The 27,957-nt window shown below is 39.7% G+C and overlaps 1 protein-coding gene across 6 annotated transcripts in view; it reads right to left on the bottom strand.

Annotated features, from left to right (window-relative positions):
* FGF13 (fibroblast growth factor 13) overlaps window positions 1–27,957 on the bottom strand; it is a 737,755-nt gene that overhangs the window by 303,774 nt on the left and 406,024 nt on the right. The gene's annotated exons all lie outside the window — the stretch shown is intronic.

Below are 27,957 nucleotides of genomic sequence, written 5' to 3'. Positions count from 1 at the left end.
GAGCTTATATAACTGTGTAGACCTCCATTGCTAGTACAATAAACACTGTGCCATGTTAAAAGAGACCAGACGTTGGACAAAATCGTTTGAAAATCAAATACCACACAGTATCTAGACACCAGATAATGCTCCCATATTTCCATTTGTGATATAATACATATAGCTACAAATAACACTGATTAGTGTTCACTCATCATTGGTTTATTTTTTAATAGTGGTTGTCGCTGTCCTTGGTCCTAGTTTAGAGAGGCTCTGAAAGAAGAGAGTCTAATAGAAGAATCAAGGGCTGAGCTGAGCTGAGAACTGGAGCTGTTGAAAATATTTCCATATGTTGAAAACCACTTAGTGAGTGTAAAAAGTCCAGTTGTGAGATGTATAGTCAACAGTGGATAACGACCTCCCACATTGACTTGTGGGAGAGATAAACACGGCTTTTGACCTTCTAAACTCGCATTTACTTTCTGGTCCCTCTGTACCTTTCCTTAGTAAGATTGTGGATTTTTAGTGTCTTCCTTCCCTGCCCAAGCATGGTGTCAATTTTTCCATTCTCTAGCTTGATAACTACCTTCCAGAATGAGTACAAAATTATCTGCATTTTCAAAGACAATGCACTGAACCCATAATGTTTTTTTTTTTCACTTTCACACCTGTCTGTGTGAGGCCATTCCCTTTTTTTTTGAGGAGTGAGTCAGTAGTACCTCCACAGCTATGATGAATCATGTGCTGATTCATTCTACTTCTCCAAATGTGTACACATAAAATGCACTCAGGATGACTTCCTATAGGAAGAATAATGTTGTGGAGTTTGTAAAAATCAAATCAGCTTCTGACTGAAATTAGGTAAGAACTAAATTTCTGGGGTTGGAAAAAAAAGCACCCAGTTTGTTGGCTGGGATCATAATAGGCTTTGACAACTTTCCTTCATGTTGGGGTAAAAATGACATAAATATCAACATAACTTTTAAATGAGTATTATGAGTTTAGAACATGTTCTTGATAGAATGCCTGCATATGGAGCTGTTGCCTCCTCTTTAAAGTCATTAAATTATGCAATAAGGTGCTGAATATTTTAGTCAGCTTTCTTTCTGTTTTCCTCTAGTGATTAGCAGCAGTAAACAGAAATGTTATACAGACACACTGCTATAGTGTTCCTGCAAAGTTTCCCTCATATATTAAGAATGTGACTGTAACTTCGCAGAATCTCATTGCTCTGTGCATTTTTTTTGCTCTAACACCTGCTATTAAAAACATTTACAACTATTTCCTATCATGTGCAGACAGTTATGATAGCATAACAGAGGCACTTATCAAACTCCAGCCTCACAGCTAAAGACAAATTCTGGTTTTATGATGCAAAATAATTAAAGAAAACCTCCCAGACTTGGAACTCTTTAAAAAAAAAAGAAGTGTCCATGATTATAAGCAATGTGACAATCCCATTTTTTATGCACTGCATGTAAGAAACATATTTTGAAGATTAAAGGACAAGTGGAAACAAAGAAAACAGAAACTTTTTAAATATAGGGTGGGGACTTCATATGCAGATATGCATGCGAAACATCAGGGCATTTTCTTTGACTTTCAGTTTTGAATACCAACAATAACATTGCAAATGGTATATCTAGAAGTTAAAGGCTGACTGAGGATAATAGTCATTGGCTGACTTGGCAACCACCATCTTTACCCAGATGATAATTAATTGCCAGAAAATGATTTGCACTGCTGTTATTATTTAAATAGATACAACTGGGTATTGGGTAATTAGCTACAGTAAAATTCTAGTGAAAGTGACATGCAGACTGATATGAAGAACAGTCCTTAAATTTATAATGGCAAGAGCATGAAGGTCACAAAAGTATAGGGTAATTGCTTTCCACAAAAGTTTTTCTCTCTCTCTCTCTCTCCCTCTCCCTCATTCTGTCTTCAAATTGAATTTAAAAAGCAAGTACAAAAGTTGCCAAGAGCAAAGAATTTAAGAAGTCATCTGAGTAATATCCACAGGAATAATACATTTCCTGGGAAATTATAAGCATCTGAGATTTAATAGTTCTGTTTTGGATCTCAAGCTGTCCCTGCTCAATGCTCCAAACGCTGGTCAACTTGGGCAAAACATGGAAGGAAAAGGATAAGTACTCTATCAGCTTGGTGTCATACTGACACAGAGCTAGAAACACTTTGGTATTTTTAAGCAGAGGTGGCATTGAATCTATAACATCTTTGAACTTAAGGACATTTTGGATGAAAGATCAGAATTATTATATCAAGTTCATTTTCCCAGGGTCCTCACTGAAACCTTGTATATAAATGACATTAAGAGTGGGAATAACAGGAGCCCAGAACTAAAGCATAACTCCATTTCCCTAAAAAAAGGGGGGGATGGATGGGAAGTGGAATGCTTCCAAAAGATTCTAGTTCTTGAAAGGGAAGGAGGAAAGGGGAGGGTTGTAAAGAAGTCATACCACCAAAGCAGTCACAAGAATGGAATTCTTATTTATTCCTAAGTAAGTCTAATGGCTTCTACCATCTTTCCCATTCTAGTACATTTCTAGTTCATTTTTGTGTACATATATTGGATGATCCATCTAATCTTGAAGTTAGATCAAAGTCTCCAATAATGACAGAGTTGACTGACATAAATTGTCTAGCAGTTGCAGAGGTTCAGCTAGACTCTTTAAAACAGATTAACATAGTAAGAATGTCTCAGGTTTGGTTTCTGGATTATGGGGTTCCATGTTTTGGACAACAGCTGTCTCTGCTGGAAAACTGCACCCTTGGCCATAATCACATAACCTACCTACTGGGGATTTGAAAGTATCCCAGGAGTGGCAGACAGTTGGAGGAGACAAATGCATACACACCAATTCACACATCCACATATGCACAGACAATGACGGGTGGCATATTCAGACACAGAGCTGACAGCATTAATTGACTTTACTGGTAGGATGATAGTTATGAGTACAATTTGTGAAAGAACTAGATTCCATTACAGAAAGGTTTCTATTGACTCAATATTAGGTGGGAAGAAACCTGCATCTAAATTTTTTTCTCAGCAGGAGAGCTGAACAGGCACTAAACTATTACCACCCACCTCCAAGCTTCTCTGCATTCACCAAGGTCAAGGACAGGGTGGGAGGGGGTGGGGAGAGGTGTGGAGGTAGGGGAGGGTATGTCATAGTAAGGAAAGAGATTTTAAACCTAAGACTTATCCTATTCTCAATTCAAAGTAGGTATAAAAACAGCACAAACCAACAGCAAAACTTAAGCATAAAAAAAGAAAAATACTCAAATGTATATGTTTTTTTATATTTATTTATTTTGCCTTTTTTTGTTGCCCTTATTGTTTAACATTGTTGTGGTTATTGATGTCATCATTGTTGTTGGCTAGGACAGAGAGAAATGGAGAGAGGAGGGGAAGACAGATAGGGGGAGAGAAAGATAGACACCTGCAGACCTGCTTGACCGCCTGTGAAGTGACTCCCTTGCAGGTGGGGAGCCGGGGGCTCGAACCAGGATCCTTACGCCGGTCCTTGCATTTTGCGCCACGTACGCTTAACCTGCTGCGCTACCACCCGACTCCCTCAAATGTATATGTTAAATGTGCCTTCATTGGAGAAGTTTGTCAACATTCATCATTTTTTGTTTAGAAAATTCAGTTCTTTTACTCTATTAGCTTTTAATCAATAAATATACCAGTGACTCCACTGAATACTTAATATAAAAATATTTATTAGTATTATAAAAAGTATAATGCAATGCTCCCTTGCTGTTCCCAACGAATTTTCTTTGGAGACCATTTAAATCATAAAAAAATAAAAGTGATTGTCACACAGTTATTGGAACAGCTCTGCTTAGAAGCCAGTATACCTGGGCCAGGTGGTGGTATACCAGGTTGAGTACATATGTTTCCATGCAAAAGGACCCCAGATTTGAGCTCCAAGTCCCCACATGCAGGGGGGAAAGCTTTGCAAGTGGTGAAGCAGTGCTGCAGGTGTCTCTCTGTCTCTCTCCCTCTCTATATCCCCCTACCCTCTCAGTTTCTTGCTTCCCTTATCCACTAAACAAAAAATATTGAAAAACAAATAAACAAACAAATAAGAAGCTTGCACATCTATGGCCCTGTTGGTAGCACAGCTGGTTGAGCACATACATTTTCATGTAGAAAGATCTGGGTTCAAGCACCCAGCTGAAAACTGCAGGAGAGAAGCATCACAAGTGATAAGGCCCTGCTACATTTCTCTCTCTATCTATCTCCATCTCTATCATTCCCTGCCTCTCAATTTCTTCTTTTTTATTTCTTTACTGGGGAATTAATGATTTACAGGTTTACAGTTAATAGTAAAATAAAATACAATAGTTTGTACATGTGTAACATTTCTCAGTTTTCCACATAACAATTCAAACTCCACTAGGTCCTCCTCTGTCTTCCAGGAACTGAGCCCCACCCCCCAAATCCCAGAGTCCTTTACTTTGGTATAATACATCAACTCCAGTCCAAGTTATGCTTTGTATTTTTCCTTCTGTTCTTATTTTTCAACTTCTGTCTATGAGTGAGGTCATCCTGTATTCTTCCTTCTCTTTCTGGCTGATCTCACTTCACATGATTCCTTCAAGCTCCATTCAAGATGGGGTGAAGAAAATGAATTCATAATTTTTAATAGCTGAGTGGCGTCCCATTGTGTATATAGACCACAACTTACTCAGTCACTCATCTGGGCTGTTTCCAGGTTGTGGCTATTACAAATTGTGCTACTATGAACATAGGTATACATAAATCTTTTATATGGGTGTAGTTGTGTCTTTATTTGCATTTTTCTGACAATCAATGACTTAAAGCATTTTTTCATATGTTTGTTGGCCTTTTGGATATCTTCTGTAGTGAATACTTTGTTCATATCCTTTCCCCATTTTTGGATGGGGTCATTCAATTTTTTTCTGTTTCTGTCCAGTCCAGCAGTGTGTTTTCCAGGAATATAAAGACAACTGTATACAAACAACTGCATATAGCACAAATCCACTAAGCAGTTCATTTTTTTCATTTCATTAAGAGACATACAGATAAATAGAGAGGGAGGTGAGAGATAAAGATGGACAGAAAGAGAGACACCTGCAGCACCATTTCACTATTCATGAAGCTTCCCCCTTGCAGGTGGGAATCAGAGGCTTGAACCTGGGTCCACCCCCTGGCTCCTGCTATTGGGTTTTGGTGTCTCTGAGCTTGAAAGACCACTCCTGTCACCAAAAATCCTTTTTTTCATGATCAAAGACATAAAGGCAACCTAGTTACACATTTGGATAAATGCCACAAGGTTGCATGTTCCCTTACCAGGTCCTGGCAATTCACCAAGTTTTTTGTATTACACTGAAAGCAGTTAACAAGACCTCAATTGTCTAACGATGCTATTTTGTGCATCTAAATGAAGTCTTCACAAAGCTCTCTTAACATAATTAATGGTAAATGATTTTAAATCAAAGCAAATCTGAGCTCACCAGGGCAATGTAAATGAGTAGTCGTGGTGCTACCAAAGTTATTAGGCATATTTTAGAGACTCTGAAAAAGAAATAATTTAGAGTTATCCACAAAACAAGACATCTGGCAATATATACAGACCATGTGAGTCCTCACATAATGAGAAAGAAAATCAAGTAAATGGAGTGATAATTTTTCAGTGTCACAGAGTACCTATTGTGTTGAAACATACATTCAGCCACAAAAATGTGTTGACTCCAGACCTCCATTCTGCCTCCTAGCATATATATGATATTTAAGCTTTGTAAGAGAGGAAGGTGTTATCAAGAGAGCAGGTTTAAGTGTAAATCTTCAGCTTAATTCATTAAAAGGGACTGATCAATATGAATAATCTAAGCTGGGGAAATACCTCATCAGAAGCATAAGTTTATGCCCTGGAGCAGGGGAATGCCATGGGAGCAGGGAACATTCTGGTCCTATGTGGCCTCTCCCTCTCTTTCTGATTCTCTGTACAGTTCTTTCAGTCTGTCTATATGAATGAAGAATCAAAACAGAGAGTCTAAGAGCAGTGAAATTATACATGAGCAAAACACTCTCAAATATACCTACAATAAAAGGAAATAAATTGTAATGATCATTGAATTTAAGCTAGTTAGAAAAAAAATTAAGTAGTTAGAAAAAATATCTAAGTATTTCTAGATGGGAGTTGGCAGTATCACTCTGGATTTATCTCACCTATCACTATGTGCAAGGACCTGGGTACAGTCCCCCAGCTCACCACCAGCATGGGAAAATGCTTCTCAATTTCTCTCTCTTGGTCCTATTTGATAAAAAAAAAGAAGAAGAAGAAATTAGGAAGAAAAAAATGGCTGCTGGCAGCAATGGATTCATAGTACAGGCATTGAGCTTCAGCAATAACTCTGGTGGCAAAAAAAAAAAAATTCTAGAAGTATATTACTTTCTCCTTTCAGTCTCCTCCAGTTCCATAAAGCCTGCTGCAAGCACTGCTGGGTATTGCTCCCAAGTCTATTTTTCAAACTATCCCACCCTTTCCTTCCTTGGAAGAAGGAAATGCATCCTCCCTACCACTGTGGCTTCCTACTTCCTCAATTACATCACATGCCTGTCCTTGCTAACACCAGTTTTCTATGAGTGCCTAAAACATGCCAGGCTTTTTCCTACCTCCAGGCCTTACCCTTCTTATTCAGTGACTCCTCCCTTGATACGCACTAGAGCTATGCCTGTCATTTCTGGTAGGTCTCTAATTGTCATCATCTATTATTGATGTGTACATGTATCTGTTCTGGAGTGGGCAGAATAGCTTACTAGGATAGTGAGCTTGCTATGTCAGGTATACTGCCCAGGTCAGAGCACAACCCACAACAAAAAAGGTTCAGGTCTATGGTCTTTCTATCTTGAAGTTTTCTATCTAAAAAAGGGGTAATCTTTAGCAATGAAAGCCTCCAAGAGGCGCTTTTTTTTTTAAATCACAGACAGTATCATAATTTATCTCATTTGCCATACTACATGTGAAAACATTGGAATTAAGTCTCTGAGATTCCAATTTATGTCTCCAACTTCAAATATGCTAGAGTGGTTACCTACCTTCTCTCTGTGTGTACCTCATGTGAAAATCTCTCTCTCTCTGTCTTTTCTGTCTATCTAAAATATATCTATGCTAATATACTTTTCTGCATTCCCTAAGGCTTACAATCTTCTCCTTGAGAGATCTATTTGTATTTCATATCTATTTTTTATTTCATTAATATAGATATAGAGAGAAATAGAGGGGGAAGTGAGAGATAAAGAGGGATAGAAAGAGAGACATCTGCAGCACCAGTTCACTGTTAACAGGTACAAACCCTTGGAAGTTCTCATCACTTCTAGAATACTTCCTCCTTTGTTCACAAAAACATCATTGTACCCTCAATTAACATTAACGTTTGTCTCTTTCAGTTGGATGCATTGATTTATCACACTAGTTACACCTAAGAACCATCTGGGGAGTTTTGTAAATTCCAACCAGGCTCATATCTCAATCTTAGTCCAGCTAAAAGAGAATCTTTTGAGGAGGGACCCAGACATGGGCATTTTGCAAATGTTCCCCCAGGTGATTCAGCTTCCTGCAGCTAGCATGGAGAACAGAATCACAGTATTCAGAGTCAATTTCCAGAAAATACACCCTCAGCCACTGTTTTTTCATTTCATTAAAGAAGGGCTAATGCACTTAACTTGCCAGACACCAACAAGCTTCCCAATGAGCTCTTGATGCTACTTTGTTTGGTGGCCATGAGCTTGAATTGTACCGTAGTTAATGGTGCAACTTATTGAAGTGTGAAACAGCTATGGGAGCACCTATGCCATGACAAGCCTAAAGAGGGATCAGGTTGTGAAAGGCTGTATCATGATCTTATTTTAGATTATGTGTACTTAAGAGCCCAAGACCATGACATTAAAGAAAATTTAAAGGATGGAGGTTGGTTTGATTGAACACAATTAGCCCAAGAGCTGGTACAGTAACTAAAATATTAAATTATCAAGTATGAAGTCCTGAGTTTAATCCCCAGCATGGTGTATGCCAGAGATATGTTCTGTTTCTCAATTCTTCTTTCTTTCTTTCTTACTAATAAATTAATATTAAAAAAAAAACTAGCACATGATGCACAAGGGAATGTGACTACCTAGGACAGAGGGATGGAAAGACATGGAAATAGCACAATAATAATAATAATCTTCAAGATTATTATGCCTTTGAGAGAGAGGATCATTTTCACTTGGGAAAGTGAGCAAGAGCAAAGGCCCCTGAGCATAGTCTTTCTCAATTTTCTCTGTGAAGTCCAGTCACTTGAGAAGTTAGGAATCCAGCAGTGCTCTGGCCCCACCCTGGAGACCCTGCTTTCATTATTACCACCTGGCTCTTGGTACTTTATAATTGAAAGTTTCCCAGGTGGTGGATAATGCACCTGCTTTTTCATGTATAGGACTCAGGTTCCAGTCAACCCCCCCCCCAGCAAACTAGAGGAAGCTTCAGGGCTCAGGTTTCTCTCTCTCTCTCCCTTTATCTCCCTGCCTCTCTCTGAATAAATGTTGGTTGTGAGGAACAAAATTCCACAAATGACAAAAAAATACATAATAAAGACAGAAAGGAAGTTCCCCCAGGGGACTTGAATTTTTCAGGCACAGCTGAGAGCCACCAGTGTAAAGTGTTTGCAGCTGGTAGAGGAGAAGGCCAACAACAGGGATAACTGGAACAAGTAGCAAACAGCTGGGAATGTCAATCTCTAAGTGGAATCTCTGCCCACCAGCAGAAGCAGAGTTGAAAACTTGACAAACTGCATATACTCTATGCAAACCCTCCTCCATTAGAAATTTCAAGGGCTGGGCCCAGCACTTAGTATCTGAACAAACCTTCTGTCCAATAGGCTGACTTGAATTTGAACAGGGAGTATAGTAGAAAATTGCATCAACACATGGCGAGAAAGCTTGAATGTAACAGAATGATGTCATTGGGACATGTACCACTGAGTGGCCAGGAGACAGTTCATCTGGTATAGCATGAATCTTACCATCTGGAAACTCTGGGTTTGAGTTCTGTACCAAATGAGGGCATGATGGCAGGATTTGTCGAACTCTATAGAATATGTAGAGGTACTGGGGTGAATCTCCTTTCTCTATTTCTCACTTTTCTGATTCTTTCTCCACCCCTTCCTTCTTCTGCTTCCTCCTCCTCTTTTTTCCTTCATTATTTAAAAAATATTCTATTTATTTTTTTGCACAGAGACATAGAGGAATAAAGAAGGGCATGGGGAGAGAAAGAGAGAGACCTGCAGCAGTGCTTCATCACTTTGCACACTTTGTGACCCCTTGAATGTGTACACCAGAGCCTTGAACCAATGGCTTGAGCACACTGTAACATATGCAATCAACCAGGTGTGCCACCACCCCACCCTGATCATAGTGTTTAAATACAAACAGGATAATTTCTAAGAATTTAAATCAATGATCTAGTGATCCAGGAGGTGGCACAGTGAATAAAGTCTCTCTGGCATGAGGTCCCCCGTTCAATATGCCAGAGTGATGCTCTTGTTCTCACTCTCATAAATAAGTAAATAAATAAGTAGATAAAAATTGAATAGCTTATTTAAAATGAAAGAAAAGAGGTGGATGGAAGCATTAGCACACTGTCTAGACTGATCATAGGTGTTTCATAAGTATGAAGTTTTCCCCAAGTATTTAACTTAGGCTGAATCAGTAAATTTGAACCTGCAACTCCCAATGCAAAAAGACAAATCAGTTTACAATCCTGTAGGTCCAGACAACGTTTCTCAAGACGGCCAAATAGTCAAAGCATCAAGGGATAGCTCATGAAAGTGGGGGGTGGGGGGGTTAGAGTGTTGGTGGTGTTTCTTCCAGAATGATATCAATAACTTCATGAATATAGTTAATTGTGACTAGATTGATTTAAAAAATATTTCTGGTGCTTTTCACCTTGTTTTAATTCTAAGTACTGCTGATCACAGAGATCTAGGCACTATGTCACTGAAGCAGCCTTAAGGATTATTTACATGAATTTGCAGACAGATTTTGTGGTGAATTGTGTCTATGCTTTGATGGAGAATTATGGAAGTCTATGGCATCATTTTGGCCTTCCTCTCCAAACACAGTCACCTAAGAGGAAGGACAGATTCCATGCTTATGACTCACTACCCCATGGGCAGTAGCCTATGGTGGTGGGTGTGGCACGCATACAGATTTGCTTTCTATAGCTCAATCAACTCAAGTATGGCTTATACAGTGATTCATAGCTACTCTCAGAAACTGTCTGCCCTGAAATTTTCTCAGCCTTTGATCTGAAGACCTTTCTTGGGCAACATCAGTGACTAAATTGCTACAGAAAGCCTGTTTTCTCCTAATATTTTTAAACAATTTGCAGAGCATTAAATCTCCAAAGGCTAAAGTTTCCTTGCCAAAATACCCTACAGGGTACATTCTCCAGCAATATGCCCACCTGGGTCAGCAATATACCCACCTTGTGTGCATTGATGTCAACCTTCTTTACAGGTATGCTACGGGTCCTGAACTTATTATCACTAGTCCCTTCCTATTCTTTTTCCCCTTTTGTTGTCCTTGTTGTTTATCATTGTTGTTGTTGTTATTGCTGTCATTGTTGTTGAATAGGACAGAGAGAAGTGAAGAGAGGAGGGGAAGACAGAGAAGGGGAGAAAAAGATAGACACCTGCAGACCTGCTTCATCACTTGTGGAGCCACACCCCTGCAGGTAGGGAGCCAGGGGCTCGAACTAGGATCCTTACTCTGGTCCTTGTGCTTTGCGCCATGTGCACTTAGCTCGCTGCACTACTGCCCGACCCGCTATCCCTTCCTATTGTTATTTTATGTTTTCAAAACTAATATCAGATAGGAATCTCAGAGCTTCCCCAAGTCTTCTGGGATGACTTGATATTCCAGGAAACCCCAATTCATAAATTAAGTTGATAATCCATCAGGACTAGTAACTTCCATTACAGTGGTGCTTAACAGTCACATGGTTGGACAAACAATGCGATATCACGTCTCACCTGTGAGAATGACTATTAACCAAAGGACAAGAAACAAAAAAGGTGGGAGGGGATGTGAAGGAAAGTGAAATTTCTGAGCACAACTAGTGGGAATGCAAACAGGCAAAGGCTTTATACACTATGCCAAGTCCTCAAGACATTAAAATAGAAATTCCATATAAGCACTTTAAAGAGGAACATTTGAGCCAATGGATAAACATTCAAAAGATTATCTAGAACCTGAAAACACCTAGGATTGCCAAAACCATCTTGAGGAAAATAAACAGAAATGGAGGCATCACACTCCCAGATCTCAAACTATATTATAAAGCTATCATCATCAAAACAGCATGGTATTGGAACAAAAATAGGCACACAGACCAGTGGAACACGTTGAAAGCGCAGAAATAAATCCCCACACCTATGGACATCTAGTCTTTGATAAGGTGGCCCAAAGGATTAAATGGAAAAAGGAGGCTCTTTTCAATAAATGGTGCCGGGAAAAGTGGGTTGTAACATGCAGAAGAATGAAATTGAAACACTTTATCTCACCAAAAACAAAAATCAACTACAAATGGATTAAAGACCTGGATGTTAGACGAGAAACAATCAAATACCTAGAGGAAAACATTGGTAAAACACTTTCCTACCTACACCTCAAGGACATCTTTGATGAAATAAACCCAATTGCAAGAAAGACTAAAGCAGAAACAAACCAATGGGACTACATCAAAATGAAAAGCTTCTACACTTCCAAAGAAACTATTAAACAAACGAAGAGACACCTCAAGAATGGGAGAAGATCTTCACATGCCATACATCAGACAAGAAACTAATCACCAAAATATATAAAGAGCTCAGCAAACTTAGCACCAAAAAAGCAAATGACCCCATCCAAAAATGGGCAGAGGATATGAACAAAAAATTCACCTCAGAGGAGATCCAAAAGGCTAACAAACATATGAAAAACTGCTCTAGGTCACTGATTTGTCAGAGAAATGCAAATTAAGACAACATACCACCTCACTCCTGTAAGAATGGCATACATCAAAAAGGACAGCAGCAACAAATGCTGGAGAGGTTGTGGGGACAGAGGAACACTTTTACATTGCTGGTGGGAATGTAAATTGGTCCAGCCTCTGTGGAGAGCAGTCTGGAAAACTCTCAAAAGGCTAGACATGGACCTTCCATATGATCCACTAATTCCTCTCCTGGGGTTATACCCCAAGGACTCCATAACACCCAACCAAAAAGAGGTGTGTACTCCTATGTTCATAGCAGCACAATTCATAATAGCTAAAACCTGGAAGCAAACCAGGTGCCCAACAACGGATGAGTGGCTGAGAAAGCTGTGGTATACATACACAAAGGAATACTATGCAGCTATCAAGAACAATGAACCCACCTTCTCTGACCCATCTTGGACAGAGATAGAAGGAATTATGTTAAGTGAGCTAAGTCAGAAAGATAAAGATGAATATGGGATGATCCCACTCATCAACAGAAATTGAGAAAGAAGATCTGAAAGGGAAACTAAAAGCAGGATCTGACTAAATTGAAAGTAGGGCACCAAAGTAAAAACCCTGTGGTGAGGGGTAGACATGCAGCTTCCTGGGCTGGTGGGGTTGGGGGTATGTGGGTGGGATGAGACACAGTCTTTTGGTGGTGGGAATGGTGTTTATGTACACTCCTAGTATAGTGTAGTCATATAAATCACTAGTTAATTAATATGAGAGGGGGGAAATTAATTGTATGTCTCGAAGTTTTTAAAACACAGACTGAGTCTTCTTAATATATAGGCTGTGTATTTGATATGCGGACTCTCTCAAAAGCCTAGACCAAGTAGATCAGAAGCAACCAATGGCACAGCTACATGCAAGATACTAGGTACTATACAGCAAACTCTAACAAAAGGACTTTTCAAAGTTAACCCAATTACCAAATAATGTGATGATAACATTAACTATCCACTGTCTTTTTGAACCCTAAGACAATAGGAAACTCACATCTCCACTATAGAGCCTATATTTCCCCCAGTCCTGGAACTTTAGGATAGGGCCCACTTTCCCGCATGCCTCTCCCAATCCATATCAAATAATATTGCATCTGCCGATCGCAACCTAATCAACACAACGATTGCCACGTCAACATGCTTCAGCTCAGACAGTGTCCAGAGACTTCACGTGTGGAATGACAACCCTTCAGCTTCATTACTTGGGTGAGACCTTTCCTTTCATAGTATTCTCTAATTCCATCCCAGGTGGTTCACTTCCTAACAAAGTCCCAAAACCTAGATATAGACCAGGTTCTGTGAGAGAGAGCATATGTTCACACGTATCCATAAACTACTGCAAAATATATACCTGAAAGCAGAAGTACACTAGAGTTTGCAGTGAGTACCCCCCCAACACTTCCTCTCCACTATTCCAACCTTTAGGTCCATGATTGCTCAACAATTTGGCTTTGTATGTTAACTCTCTTTTCAGCCACCAGGTCCAGATGCCAGCAGGATGCCGGCCAGGCTTCCCTGGACTGAAGACCCCACCAATGTGTCCTGGAGCTCTACTTCCCCAGACACACACCCTACTAGGGAAAGGGAGAGGCAGACTGGGAGTATGGACCAACCAGTCAACATCCATGTTCAGTGGGGAAGCAATTACAGAAGCCAGACCTTCCACCTTCTACAACCCACAAGGACCCTGGGTCCATGCTCCCAGAGGGATAGAGAATGGAAAAGCTATCAGGGGAGGGGATGGGATATGGATACTGGGTGATGGGAATTGTGTGGAGTTGTACCCCTCCTACCCTATGGCTTTGTTCATTTATCCTTTCTTAAATAAAAATAAATAAAAAAATAAAATAAAATCATAGAGATGACTCCCTAAAAAAAAAAATATATATATATATATATATATATATATATATATATATATATATATATATATTCAAAAGAAATGCCCAATTGGTAGTCTGGCGGTAGCGCAATGGGTTAAGCACATGTGGCACGAAGCGCAGGGACAGGCATAAGGATCCCGGTTCGAGCCCCCAGCTCCCCACCTGCAGGGGCATCACTTCACAGCAGGTGAAGCAGGTCTGCAGGTGTCTATCTTTCTCTCTTCCTCTCTGTCTTCCCCTCCTCTTTCCATTTCTCTGTGTCCTATCCAACAACGACAACATCAATAACAACAATAACAACAACAAAAAGACAACAAGGGCAAAAAAGGGAAAATAAATAAATATAAAGAAAAGAAATGCCCAATTACAGTAGCTGATATCCAAGTCCCAAGAGCTAGGTCATTATGGAGAGTGTCTTGTCATACAGGTGGCTCAAGTTAGAGGCCTCAGACTATATAGATGGGGTCCTTACTCAACACCAACAAAACAACTGAAAACCAGAAAATAATTCTCAAAAGGAAACATTATAGTTGACCAAGTGCTTTCACTCTCCATTTGATAACTAGAGCCAGCTGCTATAGATAGAAAACTATATGGTGCCAGCTTATAGCCCACTCTCAATTTATTTCAGAGGAATTTCAAAGCAAATGGTATTTGAGTTTGTTTACTCTTGGCAGGCTTTCTGTTTAAGAAAAAAAAAAGGCACTACGATGATTTTGAAAAGCCTGGAGCATCAAATGTCCCCAAAATAGTATTTAATGATTTAGGTGTAAATGAATCATAAACACTTAGCTTCAACTTCCCCCTCCTTCCTTATAAACCCAGCTGGTTAAGTGAGGTTTTGAGCAGAAGAGCACTTGACCTCCTTTTCTTTTTCTATTAAATGGAAAGTCTTCAGAAGTGGATGTAAAGCTGGGTAGGGTACTTGCATTTAAAACAGTGGAAACACCCAGAACCTATTTCTAAAAGAAGCAAAAGAGACTGAGGTGTAAGACACATTTACACATATCATTTCACACAGTCACAATAGCCCCAAAGGGCAGGTGTAATGACTGTTCATGTTGATAAGGGAGGATGGTCTTCAAAGTGACTGAGTAAGTGGTCACTACAATCTAGGCAAGAGCAGATAGCAGATGGTGACATTGGAAAGAAGTGGCTAGATGATGGGCATGCAGAAAGACTATAGATTTCAGGGACAGAACATGTTTTTTAACAGCATACAGCATTTAATAATAGTATTTAACACAAAATAGGCCTCCTGTGATAATGGAAATTCAATAGAGTATATACTTCTCAGAGGGGGGAGATGGTTTTTATTGGGTTACATAAGTCCACTCTCAGAGAAGAGGAACAGAAACAGTTCACACTTAGCTCTCAATCTGTGCATTTCACTGTATTACATCTTTCTCTATGGAATAGGGACCAAGAGATGCCCAGAAAGCATTAACACTGGAGGAGAGGATGGGACAGAAGATTATTATGAACACTTTTAAAGAACAGCACACAGGAGGAATCAGATCTCTTGAGTCTTTATACTGCTCTTACTTTTCTTCTATAAATTGAATTCCTTTCTCTCATTATATACTTCCAGTTGGGTAGAAGAGTAGTAAAACAGCCTAAAATTCAGGATACCTGGTCTTCCATCCAGCTTAGCACCTAACTCCCTCTAGAAAACTTTCACCATCTATGTAAGCATAGATGTCTTCAAAGAGAGAGCTGAACAACTGATCTCTAAACTTTGCTGAGTTTTCTTTCATTTCACTTTTTGTTTGGTCCTAGAGTAACATACATTTGGGATTCAGCCACTCCTTGGCATTAAAAATAATATTTTATTATTTTTATTTATTTATTGAATGTACACAGCCAGAAATTGGGAGAGAAGTGGGTGACAGAGAGGGAGGGAGGGAGGGAGAGAGAGAGAGAGAGAGAGAGAGAGAGAGAGATTTGCAGCACAGCTTCACCACTTGCAAACCTTTCCCCCTGCAGGTGGGGACCAGGAGCTTGAACCAGGGTCTGTGCACACTGTATCATGTGCATGACCAGGTGCGCTACCACACGGTGATTTTTTTTTCCATTTTTGTTATTTTGTACTAGTGATGGGACATTTTGTTCAATCAAGGGCCATTTGGATATTTATACCGTCTTGCAAGAGGCAATGCAAAATACTCAATTTAAAAACTAGCACTTAGTGTTGCTATGAAAAAAGTGCCTAAATTTTTTGAAGTACTTCTATGCTTGACTTGGCAGGGCCACACTAAATGATTTATGCAAGGACTACTTTTGGGATTGAGTGGTGGTACACCCAACTGAACACACATGTTACTGTGTGCAAGGACCAGTATTCAAGTTGTCAGTCCCGTCTGTAGAGATGAAGCTTCACAAGTGGTAAGCAGTAGTGCAGGTGCCTATCTATCTATCTATCTATCTATCTATATTCCTCCCATCTCAGTTTATTTCATGTATTAAATAAATACATAAAATATAGAAATATTGAGTAGGGAACCAAAGTAAAAACCCTGGGTTGAGGGTAAAGGTGGATGTTTGGCCATGGGACGGGGTGGGGGGGGCAGAAAGGGATGGGACAGTCTTTTGGTGGTGGGAATGGTGTTTATGTACACTCCTATTAATTTGTAGTCATATAAATCACTATTTAATTAATATGAGAGGGGAAATTTTTATTGAATATCTCAAACTTTGTAATGCACAGACCATAGGCTGAGTCTTTGATATGCTGACTCTGTTAAAAGCTTAGGCCAGGGAGAACAGAAGCAAATGGTGGCACAGATATATACAAATAATGTCAAAGGACATAAATTATTGGTGATGTTGTATATGATACAGAAAATCCTAACAAAGGGATTTTTCAAAGTTAACCCAATTACCAAATAATGTGATTATTATTCAGCAATTAGCAATAACTATCTATTGCCTTCTTAAGCCCTAAGACAGCAGGAACCTCCCACTTCCTCTATAGAGCTTATATTTCCCCCAGTCCTGGAACCTCTAGGGTGGGACTCACTTTGCTGTATGCTTCTCTCAATTCATACCAAATGATATTACATCTGCTGGTACCAATATAGTCAACGCAACAAGTACCACCTCGGCATGCTTCACTTCAGACTGTGTCCAGAGACTTCAGGCATGGAATGTCAACCCTTCAGCCTCATTACTCAGGTAAGACCTTTCCTTTCATAGCATTCTCTAACTCCATTCCAGGTGGTTCACTTCCTTACAAAGTCCCAAAACCTAGATATAGATCGGGTCCCATGAGACAGGGCATGTGTTAACATGTATCTATAAATTAGGGCAAAATATAAACCTGAAAGCAAAAGTAAAAAATAATCTGCAGTGAGTCAGTATAAAGTTCTTAATGAAATAGTATCTATTTAGACCTAGATACCCTCCTCACCTATTTCCTATTATACTTCCCTCACTCAGTCCCAAACTATCTTTATCAAAGCAAGGACTGCAAAAGCTGAATAAGAGCAAGAGACTGGCATAATTTAACGAGTCACTATCAGGCCACCCCATCAGCTGAGGCCCTATTCTGGAAGTCCTGAGATTCCCAAACAGACATGATGGGCCTAGACCTCGAAGAAATCCCTCTCTCCATTGTTACAGTAATTTCTATTAGGAACGACAAAACATACTCCTTTGTAGGCCCCCACAGGACCTTTCCCTCAACTTGGATCAACAATGGGAGAGAATGTTCCATCCTCCGAAGGGAGGATGGACAACATACTCTATGCTACACCTGAGGAAGATGGGTCCTGATATTGGGGCAGCTTGGAACGTTCCTACTGATGACCACAGAATGTGAGCTCAGATCTACAGGGATGCAGAGGTTACATAGGCTCCTAAGCTGAATAGGGGCCCTAGATCACATCAAATCTATGGGGTTTACAGTCAACAATATTTACACCTTTCCCATATTTGGGAGCTACTGTCTTCCAAGATCCAGCTTTCTGGTCTTTTCCCAGTCATGACATCATCTCCCCAGACAATAAATTAGATCCACCTGCATATCAGATGTCAGGCTCAGGGAAAAAAAAACAACTAGTATAGTCACAGGCCCTTTGAAATATAACTAAAATATGCCTACTAGTTATCTACATAACAGAGACCCGCCCCTCAACTCTTCATCTGCATTAATCCAGCCTTTAGGTTCATGATTAGTCAAAAACTTGTTTGGCTTTATATGCTAACTCTCTTTTCAACCACCAGGTTGCAGATGCTGACATGATGCCAACCAGACTTCCCTGGACAGACAACCCCACCAATGTGTCTGATTCCCCAGAACCCCACCCAACTAAGGAAAGAGACAGGCAGGCTGGGAGTATGGATGGGCTTGTCAATCCCCATGTTCTGTGGAGAAGCAATTACAAAAGCCAGACATTTCACCTTTTCCATCCCACAATGACCTTGGGTCCATACTCCCATAGGGTTAAAGAATAGGAAAGCTATCAAGGAAGGGGACGGGTATGGAGTTCTGGTGATGGAAAATGTGTGGAGTTGTACCCCTCTTATCCCACAGTTTTATCAGTGTTTCCTTTTTATAAATAAATTAAAATAAAAATATAGAAATATAAATAATAAATAAATTTTTATACATCAGAGAATGGGTTTTATGTCAATATACAAATATAAATCATGAATGTTTTGCTGCTTTAATAGGAAGATCATCAGCATAACATCCAGGCCTGCTCTCTTTCCAGTTATTCACTCTTTTCTGGATGGGATGATGGAGAGTTGTGCGAAGAGGAAACACAACTTGGAGGCAGCTCACACAGTGGAGCACTTGCTACTATATATAAGGCTCTGAGTTCAAAATCTGACACCACATGGAAGAACCATGGCACCAAGGATTGCTTAACAGATGGTAGAGCAGTGCTATATTGTACACACACACACACACACACACACACACACACACGGAGAGAGAGAGAGACAGAGACAGACATAGGGAGAAAGAGGGGAGGGGGGAGAGAGAGAATTGGCCAGAAGAACACTAGAATAGAGCAGGTAAAAGGCTAAGAAAACAGCCTCCCTAGCCAGGCCCCTTTCTCTGTCTCTGCTCTTTGGGAGCTAGCTCAACATGGAAATCATGCATTCTGCTTAGCTTCTGGAAACCTTCACATTTTTCAAAAGGATGACTTGTGCCAGGGGAGAGGCAGGTGAGTATGATGAGAGTCTAATGTGACCCAGAGCGGCATGCATATGAGTGGGTATGTCTAATTATGGGGTTTATTAGTAGAACATCCGCCTCTGCAGATAAAAGCTTCATCACCCAAAATTAGCTTTATTAACAATAAAGGTGATATTTTATTGTTCAAATGTCTTTCTCTTTAGAATTGTTTCTAGATTTGTTCAAAACCTGGACAAAGTGTGATTTTGCCACAAACCTAAAACCTCCCATCAAAATTCACAATTGTTCCTAATGAGATTTTTTTGTTTGTTTGTAGTACTGGAAGAAAAAAATAATTTAAAAAACCTTCTACAATCTGTCAAGTTCTGATGGCCAGTATGACTCAGAACAGTTGACATTAGTTTTCCTGGACAAGAATCATAAATGGGAGATATGAACTTTCTTGTAGGACAAGAAAATGGGAGGGCAGGATAAGGGAAAGAAGAAGCAAAAAGAATGGGAGACATGATTGAGTGCTAGCTTGGTCCTTTGCATAAGGTAAAAAATCCTTCTGCAGCCATGGAAACAATAAGCTCTTGATAATGTTCTTATCATCCCACAGAGAACTCAGTCAACTGGCCTATTTCAAAGGAGCTAGAGATATGACAAGCGATAATTCAGGAAATAGAAGTGGATAAAGTATTAATGGAAGAGGAGAAATGAAACAATGGCTTCATTCCTCTTGGACTTTACTGGAGCCAGGTATCCATGCTGGGAGACAGATCAAATTTCCACCCAAATAACTCCTATCTTCTCTGTTGGCACCTGCCAGATCATTTCCTTTGACATACTTTCAATATTTGTATGAAGCCCCGCACTCCGCACCTGCAAAGGGGAAGCTTCAGGAGTAGTGACACAGGTCTAAAGGTACCTGTTTTTCTTTTTTTCATATCAATCTTCTAATCTCCTCCTCACCTCTCAATTTCTCTCTGTCCTATCTTATAAAAATAAAGAAAATGGGGAGAGAGAGGGAGAGAGAGAGAGAGACAGAGACAAAGAGAGAGAGGAGAAAAAGAAGGAAGAGGATGATAAGGAGGAGGAGGAGGAAAAATGGCTGCAGGGAGTAGTGGATTCATAGTATCACAGAGCCCCCCCACAGCAATAATCCTGTTGGCAATAAAAATATATTTGCATTCATTGGACTTAGACCTAGAAACATGAGCATTTGAGATCATTCAGCTTATACTGAGACACCTATTGAAAAGACCAAGACAGTTAAACATGCCCCACTTCATACGCCTGAGAAATACCATCATGGGAAGTAGAGCTGTTTTGTAGCTCTCAGAATCAAGATGCCCCTCTTCTTCCTCCTCAGTGGAGAGATAAGTGGAGGTCAAGATTGCACAGAAGAAAACCAGGGCAAAATGTTGGACAATCATGTGTGTAATCACTGAGTGGTAAAAAAAAAAGAGAGAGAGATACCTTTGAAGATCCAACAAAAAGGATATGACAAAAATTAACCCTTTTCATAGTCATTGAGAGAGCAGTTACTTTTCCACCCTCAATGTCTTTGTGTAATGCTTGCTTAACTGACAATCCTCATGGATTAGTTTGATGTGTGAGGCCTCCCCTGAGGTTAGAAAAATCACTATTGAGTCACTATCTATATAGATGACAAAGAGACCCTCAACTCAAGTTATGACAACTTTAGTAAAAATATTAGTATGGGTGACAATGAGATACAGAAAGGAACAATGATCACAGAATGACTCACATGCTATTTTTGGGTTGTCAACTTTATTCAGTTACTTCTTAATACTTCTATCTGATATGTAGGGTGCTGGGGGAGTCCTTTGCCAGAACTCATATATTTTTTGTGACCATATTTAGAGTGGCTTTAATTAATGGAAGAAGTGACAACAGCAAGTAGAAGAAGCAATAGTAATGGTTAGCTGGGAATATCAAGGAAGGAAAGACCCCTGGTTTTGTCTTGCTTCTTTCCCCTTAAGCAAGTTCACTGGGCTTCTCTTCCTCTAGTAGCTGCTAGGGGGTACACTATGTAAATCATTGTAAGAAAACTAGCAATTACTGCTTGAATATAGCCCTAGTAAAGGCACTCAAGCCAAGAATGAGGCTGTGTCCTATCATCATAGTCAATGAATCAGCATTACTTGTCTGAAGGCACACCATCATTGAAGAATACCAAGAAGGTGAATTTTATGGGTCTATTCTATTGGGCTATAATGGACTCATATATTTGATTAAACATTATGAGTATTTCTGAGAATGTGTATTCAAATGAGATTAACATTGGAGTTAGTAGACTGAATAATGTGGATTGTCCTCCCTGACCTGGAAGGGTCACCTCCAAACAGTTGAAGGGCTGATTAGAACCATACAGACATCCTTTCCAAAGTAAGTGGAACTCCCTTTGCCTGATGATTTTGAACATTGAGCTCTAATTGAAATATCAGCTCGTGTGTACTGGGATAGCTTCGCCAGAGAGACGAGGGACTCCTGGTGGAGTGGAACGCAATGCAATTCCCTTACTGATTAGATACAACACCTTTTATATATCTCTTTAACCGGAAGTGGCAAGTGGGAAAAGGAAATGGCTAGGAGAGGGGGTGGAGAAAAGAGCAAGAAGGTAGAAAGCTTCCACAGCAGCTGTTACAAAGGTTCTAACCAGTGGGATTAACCAATATCCTGCAGGCAGGGCGGGACTCAGGCAAAACAATTATTATGTAAATAGACCATAGTATCAACACAGGGGGGCTGCTCGACACCTGTGGATCTCAATCCTGTTGCCCTTAGGACTTGAATGACAGCATGGCTTAGTTTGGACTCTCAAACCTTGGAACTTGAACTATAACTAAGCTAGTAGTTTGCTTAGGTGCTCAGCATAAAGAAGTTACACCCTCCATAAATGTAGGAATCTATTTCATATATACATACATCTATATTTATAAATGCAAAGTCCTTATCATTACAAAGTATAGTGTATGCATACATATATACTTTATTGGTTCTGTCTCAGCCTAAAGCAAACACACAGGTTAGAAAAATGGGAGTCACAGAAGTACCACTTGCCAATTTCTTCAACCACAAGTTTCACTCAGCTGCAATAACTGTTCACTCTAAGGATCACCCTTCTTATATTCATCTATTGGCAATGTTGGGCCATCAGTCCATGTTATGTGGGTACACACTAGAGTAACATACAGTGTGCCACTGGAGCCTTGTATAACCTTCTCCTTAAAATGTGGGGAGAAACTGTGATGAGCTTCTAAGCATCAGGAAAGGGCAAAGTGAAAGAAACAAACTTTAATTCAGGTACCATATCCTTAGACTGTAAGTTAGTTAAAAGGACTATAAAGCTAAGTGGGCACTACATTGATCAAGAAGAATATATTAAAAGTGACAGTCAGTGGTGGTAGGTAGCTTTCCTGGTAGAGCATGAAACTGTGTTTGAAGTTTGAGATGGATTCTTGTATAATATCATTGCTGGATGGTGGAGTGGTGATTTTTTGTCCCCTCTGTCTCTGTCTCTCTCTCTGTCTCTCTCTCTCTCTCCTTCTCTCTCTCTCTCGTCTTCTAAATATAAAGGAAAAAATGAAAACAGTAGTTGTATTACACATGTGAGGTGCTGGTGCCACAAGTATCATGATAAGTGAGATAAACCAGAAAGAGAAGGACAAATAGAAAATGATCTCAGTCACTCATGGAACTGCATTCATAAGAAAGCACAGTAAGGGATAACATTGTGCAATACCATCTCCATTGTAGTGAGGTGGATTGCACCACAGCAAAGGACTCTGAGAAAGGAAGACAGGGAGAGGGTGAAGACACCTATTATGGTTGTGCCTATGTGTCAATAACTGGATTATAAATCATTAAACACCTATGAAGTGAAAATAGTTTCAGAGAAAATAATTGTTCTGGTCATCTGCAGAGAGTCACTTCTTTATGCACACTTTTTAAGATAGAAAGAGTGAGATGGAAAGACAAAGAGATAGGGGAAAGATGCCACAGTGCCAAAGCTTCCTTCACTTAGGGGAGGGGAAAAATGAGAGGGAACTCATTTCTGGGTCATGTACATGGCAAATGGCACACTACCCACTTGAGCTACTGTGCCAATGCCAAAATAAATAAAATGGGGATCAATTTCAGATCTTAAATAACTAAACTGACATGGGAAGAAACTCTGAGAATCTACAGAAGATTATAATGGCTCCTTGCCAGGAAAAGAGGATGTTGGCCATACACTCACGAAGAGCTGAATGCTTCCAGTAATCAGATGAGTTTTGAAGCAGGCTTAGTGCTCTAGAAAAGAAGATAATGCCACCAACGCCTTGATTATGACCTTACAAGATCCAGAGCAAACAGACCAGCTATGGCATGCTCTCCAAACATTTATTGGCAAGGACTTGATTAGTCACAAATGTGCTGTCAGTTTAAGCCTTTGGTAGCATAGAAGAAACAAGCTGTGGTGTCAGACCAGGATGATTAAGATATTTTTTCTCCATGTGTTCTGTAAAGATAAATAATTGTCTAAATATTTAACATGAATCACCTCAGAAAGTTTACAAAAAAAAAATCTCAGTAGTCTAAGTATACTAAACAAGTAAAGTTATTCTAATGTGAAATGGAAAAGCCTTGTTCCCATGAGTAATCACATTTCTAAACTTACAAGAGTCTTTTGCACCAAACGTTTTTTGCTTCAGATAAAAAGACTTTGAAAAGAATGTTACTTAATTAAAATTAACAGGATGACTTTTTTCTAATATTATTTATTTATTGAAAATAGATGGAGAGAAATTGAGAAGGAAAAGGCATATAGCAAGGGAGAGAGACCTGGGTTCAAGCTCCCATTCTCCACCTGCCAGGGTTCATGAGAGGTAAAGCAGGTCTACATGTATCTATCATTCTTTTTTTAAAAATAATTTATTTAATAAAGGATTAATTAACAAAACCATAGGGTAGGAGGGGTACAACTCCACACAATTCCTACCATCCAATATCCATATCCCACCCCCTCCCCTGATAGCTTTCCCATTCTCTATCCTTCTGGGAGCATGGACCCAGGGTCATTGAGGGTTGCAGAAGGTAGAAGGTCTGGCTTCTGTAATTGCTTCCCCGCTGAACATGGGCATTGACTGGTCGGTCCATACTCCCAGTCTGCCTCTCTCTTTCCTTAGTAGGGTGTGTGTCTGGGGAATCTAAACAAATTGTTGAGCAATCATGGACCCAAAGGTTGGAATAGTGGAGAGGAAGTGTTAGGGATGTACTCACTGCAAACTCTAGTGCACTTCTGCTTTCAGGTATATATTTTGCAGTAGTTTATGGATACATGTGAACATAAGCTCTCTCTCACAGAAACTGGTGTATATCTAGGATTTGGGACTTTGTTAGAAAGTGAACCACCTGAGATTAACTTAGAGTGTCTATAAAAGGAAAGGTCTCACCCGTGTAATGAAGCTGAAGGGTTGTCATTCCACACGTGAAGTCTCTGGACACAGTCTGAGGTGAAGCATGTTGAGGTGGCAATCGTTGCGTTGGTTAGGTTGTGATCGGCGGATGCAATATTATTTGGTTTGGATTGGGAGATGCATACGGGAAAGTGGGCCCTATCCAAGGGTTCCAGGACTGGGGGAAGTAGGGGTACTATAGTGGAGATGTGAGGTTCCTGCTGTCTTAGGGTTCAAAAAGACAATTGATAGTTAATGTTATCATCACATTATTTGGTAATTGGGTTAACTTTGAAGTCCTTTTGTTATGGTTTGCTGTACAGTATCCAGTATCTTGTATATACCTGTATTATTGGATGCTTCTAATCTACTTGGTCTAGGCTTTTGAGAGAGTCCGCATATCAAATACTTAGAGGAAAACATTGGTAAAACACTTTCCCACCTACACCTCAAGGACATCTTTGATGAATCAAACCCAATTGCAAGGAAGACTAATGCAGAAACAAACCAATGGGACTACATCAAATTGAAAAGCTTCTGCACATCCAAAGAAACTATTAAACAAACAGAGAGACCCCTCACAGAATGGGAGAAGATCTTCACATGCTATACATTAGACAAGAAACTAATCACCAAAATATATAAAGAGCTCAGCAAACTTAGCACCAGAAAAGCAAATGACCCCATCCAAAAATGGGCAGAGGATATGAATAAAACATTCACCTCAGAGGAGATCCAAAAGGCTAACAAACATTTGAAAAACTGCTCTAGGTCACTGATTGTCAGATAAATGCAAATTAAGACAACACTAAGATACCACCTCACTCCTGTAAGAATGGCATACATCAAAAAGGACAGCAGCAACAAATGCTGGAGAGGATGTGGGGACAGAGGAACCCTTTTACATTGCTGGTGGGAATGTAAATTGGTACAGCTTCTGTGGAGAGCAGTCTGGAAAACTCTCAAAAGGCTAGACATGGACCTTCCATATGATCCAGTAATTCTTCTCCTGGGGTTATACCCCAAGGACTCCATAACACCCAACCAAAAAGAGGTGTGTACTCCTATGTTCATAGTAGCACAATTCTTAATAGCTCAAACCTGGAAGCAACCCAGGTGCCCAACAACAGATGAGTGGCTGAGAAAGCTGTGGTATATATACACAATGGAATACTATGCAGCTATCAAGAACGATGAACCCACCTTCTCTGACCCATCTTGGACAGAGCTAGAAGGAATTATGTTAAGTGAGCTAAGTCAGAAAGATAAAGATGAGTATGGGATGATCCCACTCATCAACAGAAGTTGACTAAGAAGATCTGAAAGGGAAACTAAAAGCACGACCTGATCAAATTGTAAGTAGGGCACCAAAGTAAAAAACCTGTGGTGAGGGGTATACATGTAGCTTCCTGGGCCAGTGGGGGGTGGGAGTGGTTGGGAGGGATGGGTCACAGTCTTTTGGTAGTGGGAATGGTGTTTATGTACACTCCTAGCAAAATGTAGACATATAAATCATTAGTTAATTAATATGAGAGGGGGAAAATCAATTGTATGTCTCAAAGTTTTTCAAAACACAAACTGAATCTTTTTAATATATAGGCTGTGTATCTATCTTTCTATCACTCAATATCCCCATCTCTTAATTTTTCTCTGTCAGATCTAAAAATAATAAAAATAAATTGGAAGAAAAAAAGCCTCTGAGAGCAGTAGATTCTTAGTGCTGGCAACAAGGACCAGCAATAACGCTAGAGGAAATAAAGTGGGTGTGGGGTGGTGCACGTGATTGAGCGTATATGCTACAATGCTCAAGGACCAAGCCCTGGGGGAAAACTTTGTAAGTGATGAAGCAGGGCTTCAGGTGTCTTCCTTTTCCCTCTCTATCTCCCTCTACACTCTCAATTCAATTGCTGACTGACTCTATCCAATAAAAAGATGGTAAAAAACAAATAGTGAGAGAAAGAGAGAAAGAGAGAGAGAGAGAGAGAGAGAGAGAGAGCTGTAGCAGTGCTTCAGAGCTCATATGGATTCCTCCTGAATTAGTAGTCCAACCTGTTTTCTTTGTGGAAATCTACTTTTTATTTCTCCATTGCACAGACTATAGACCTCTGAGAGTATGGACCCCGGGTCATTACGGGGTGCAGAAGGTGGAAGGTCTGGATTCTGTAATTGCTTCTCCACTGAACATGGGCGTTGGCTGGTCGATCCATACTCTCAGCCTGTTTCTCTCTTTCCCTAATGGGGAAGCAGAGCTCCAGGACACATTGGTGGGGTTGTCTGCCCAGGGATGTCCAGTTGGTTCTTTCTTATAGCAGTTTTTACCAATATAAGGGCTTCCTTAAAATTCAACAAGAAACTGAGGATCAGCTTTTTCCATTTCTGCAACAACAAAGAAGCTTATTGGATTAACAACCAAATTGTATTGGCACTGTAGATCAGTTTGAGTAGTATGGAAATCATATTATTAACTTTTTCATCCATGAACACAGGATGGCTTTCCATTATTTTATTTTTGGATTTGTTCCACAGTATTTTGCAATTTTGAGTATACAGGTCTTTCATCTTCTTATTTAAATGTGATATTAAATATTTTGGTTTTTATGCTTTTATTAATAATAGAATTTCTGTCTTAATCTACTTTTCAGGGCGTTCTTTGAGGGTAATAGAGGTCCAACTGCATATTGTGGATAATCTTATAGCCTGTAACTCTGCCTAGCTTTATTTATTGGTCTAGTGATTTTCTTGTAGAATACGCACACACACACACACACACACACACACACACACACACACACTCATCTATGAAAAGGGAGTTTTGCTTCTTTGCTAATTTGAGTACCTTTTTCTTTTGGTCTTTTTCTTTTGCCTTGGTGAGAACTTCAAGCTGAAAGGTGATGGCAACAGTGGATATATGTGTCTTACTTCTAACAATAAAAGCAAATTTTTCCATTTGATTCCATTATGCAGTATGACATAGTTGTAGGCTTTTTCTTATTTAATAAGTATCCCATACATGTTGAGAAAGTTTCCATATATTCTGAGATTTCTGAGACATTTTATCATGACAAGGATCATGACATTGGATTTTGCCCAATGCCTCTCTGTATCAAAAAGTATAATCATTCACACACTCCTTCCAATCTAATAAAGCAATATGTTACACTGGCTGATTTTTTTTACATTGGGAAGCTTTATGTTACTGTGATAATCAAAGCTGATCATGGTATGTATGTAATCCTTAAAATAAGCTGTTTTATACAGTATACTGGTTTTTATCAAAGATTTCTGCATTTGTATGCATACAGACTATTGGTCTATAATTTCTTTTCTTGCAATGTCTTCTTTGTCTGTGGTATTAGGGTGATACTGGTCTCTAAGTATTAGTAAAAAATCCTGAAGACTGAGGATTATTGCTGAGAAGTCACCTTTGAGTATTTCATATAACTC

Source organism: Erinaceus europaeus, chromosome X (assembly GCF_950295315.1).
Source record: "Erinaceus europaeus chromosome X, mEriEur2.1, whole genome shotgun sequence".
Taxonomy (NCBI): Eukaryota; Metazoa; Chordata; class Mammalia; order Eulipotyphla; family Erinaceidae; genus Erinaceus; species Erinaceus europaeus.
Note: the sequence above shows the minus strand (reverse complement) of the source record. Positions and strands in the feature narration are given on the sequence as shown.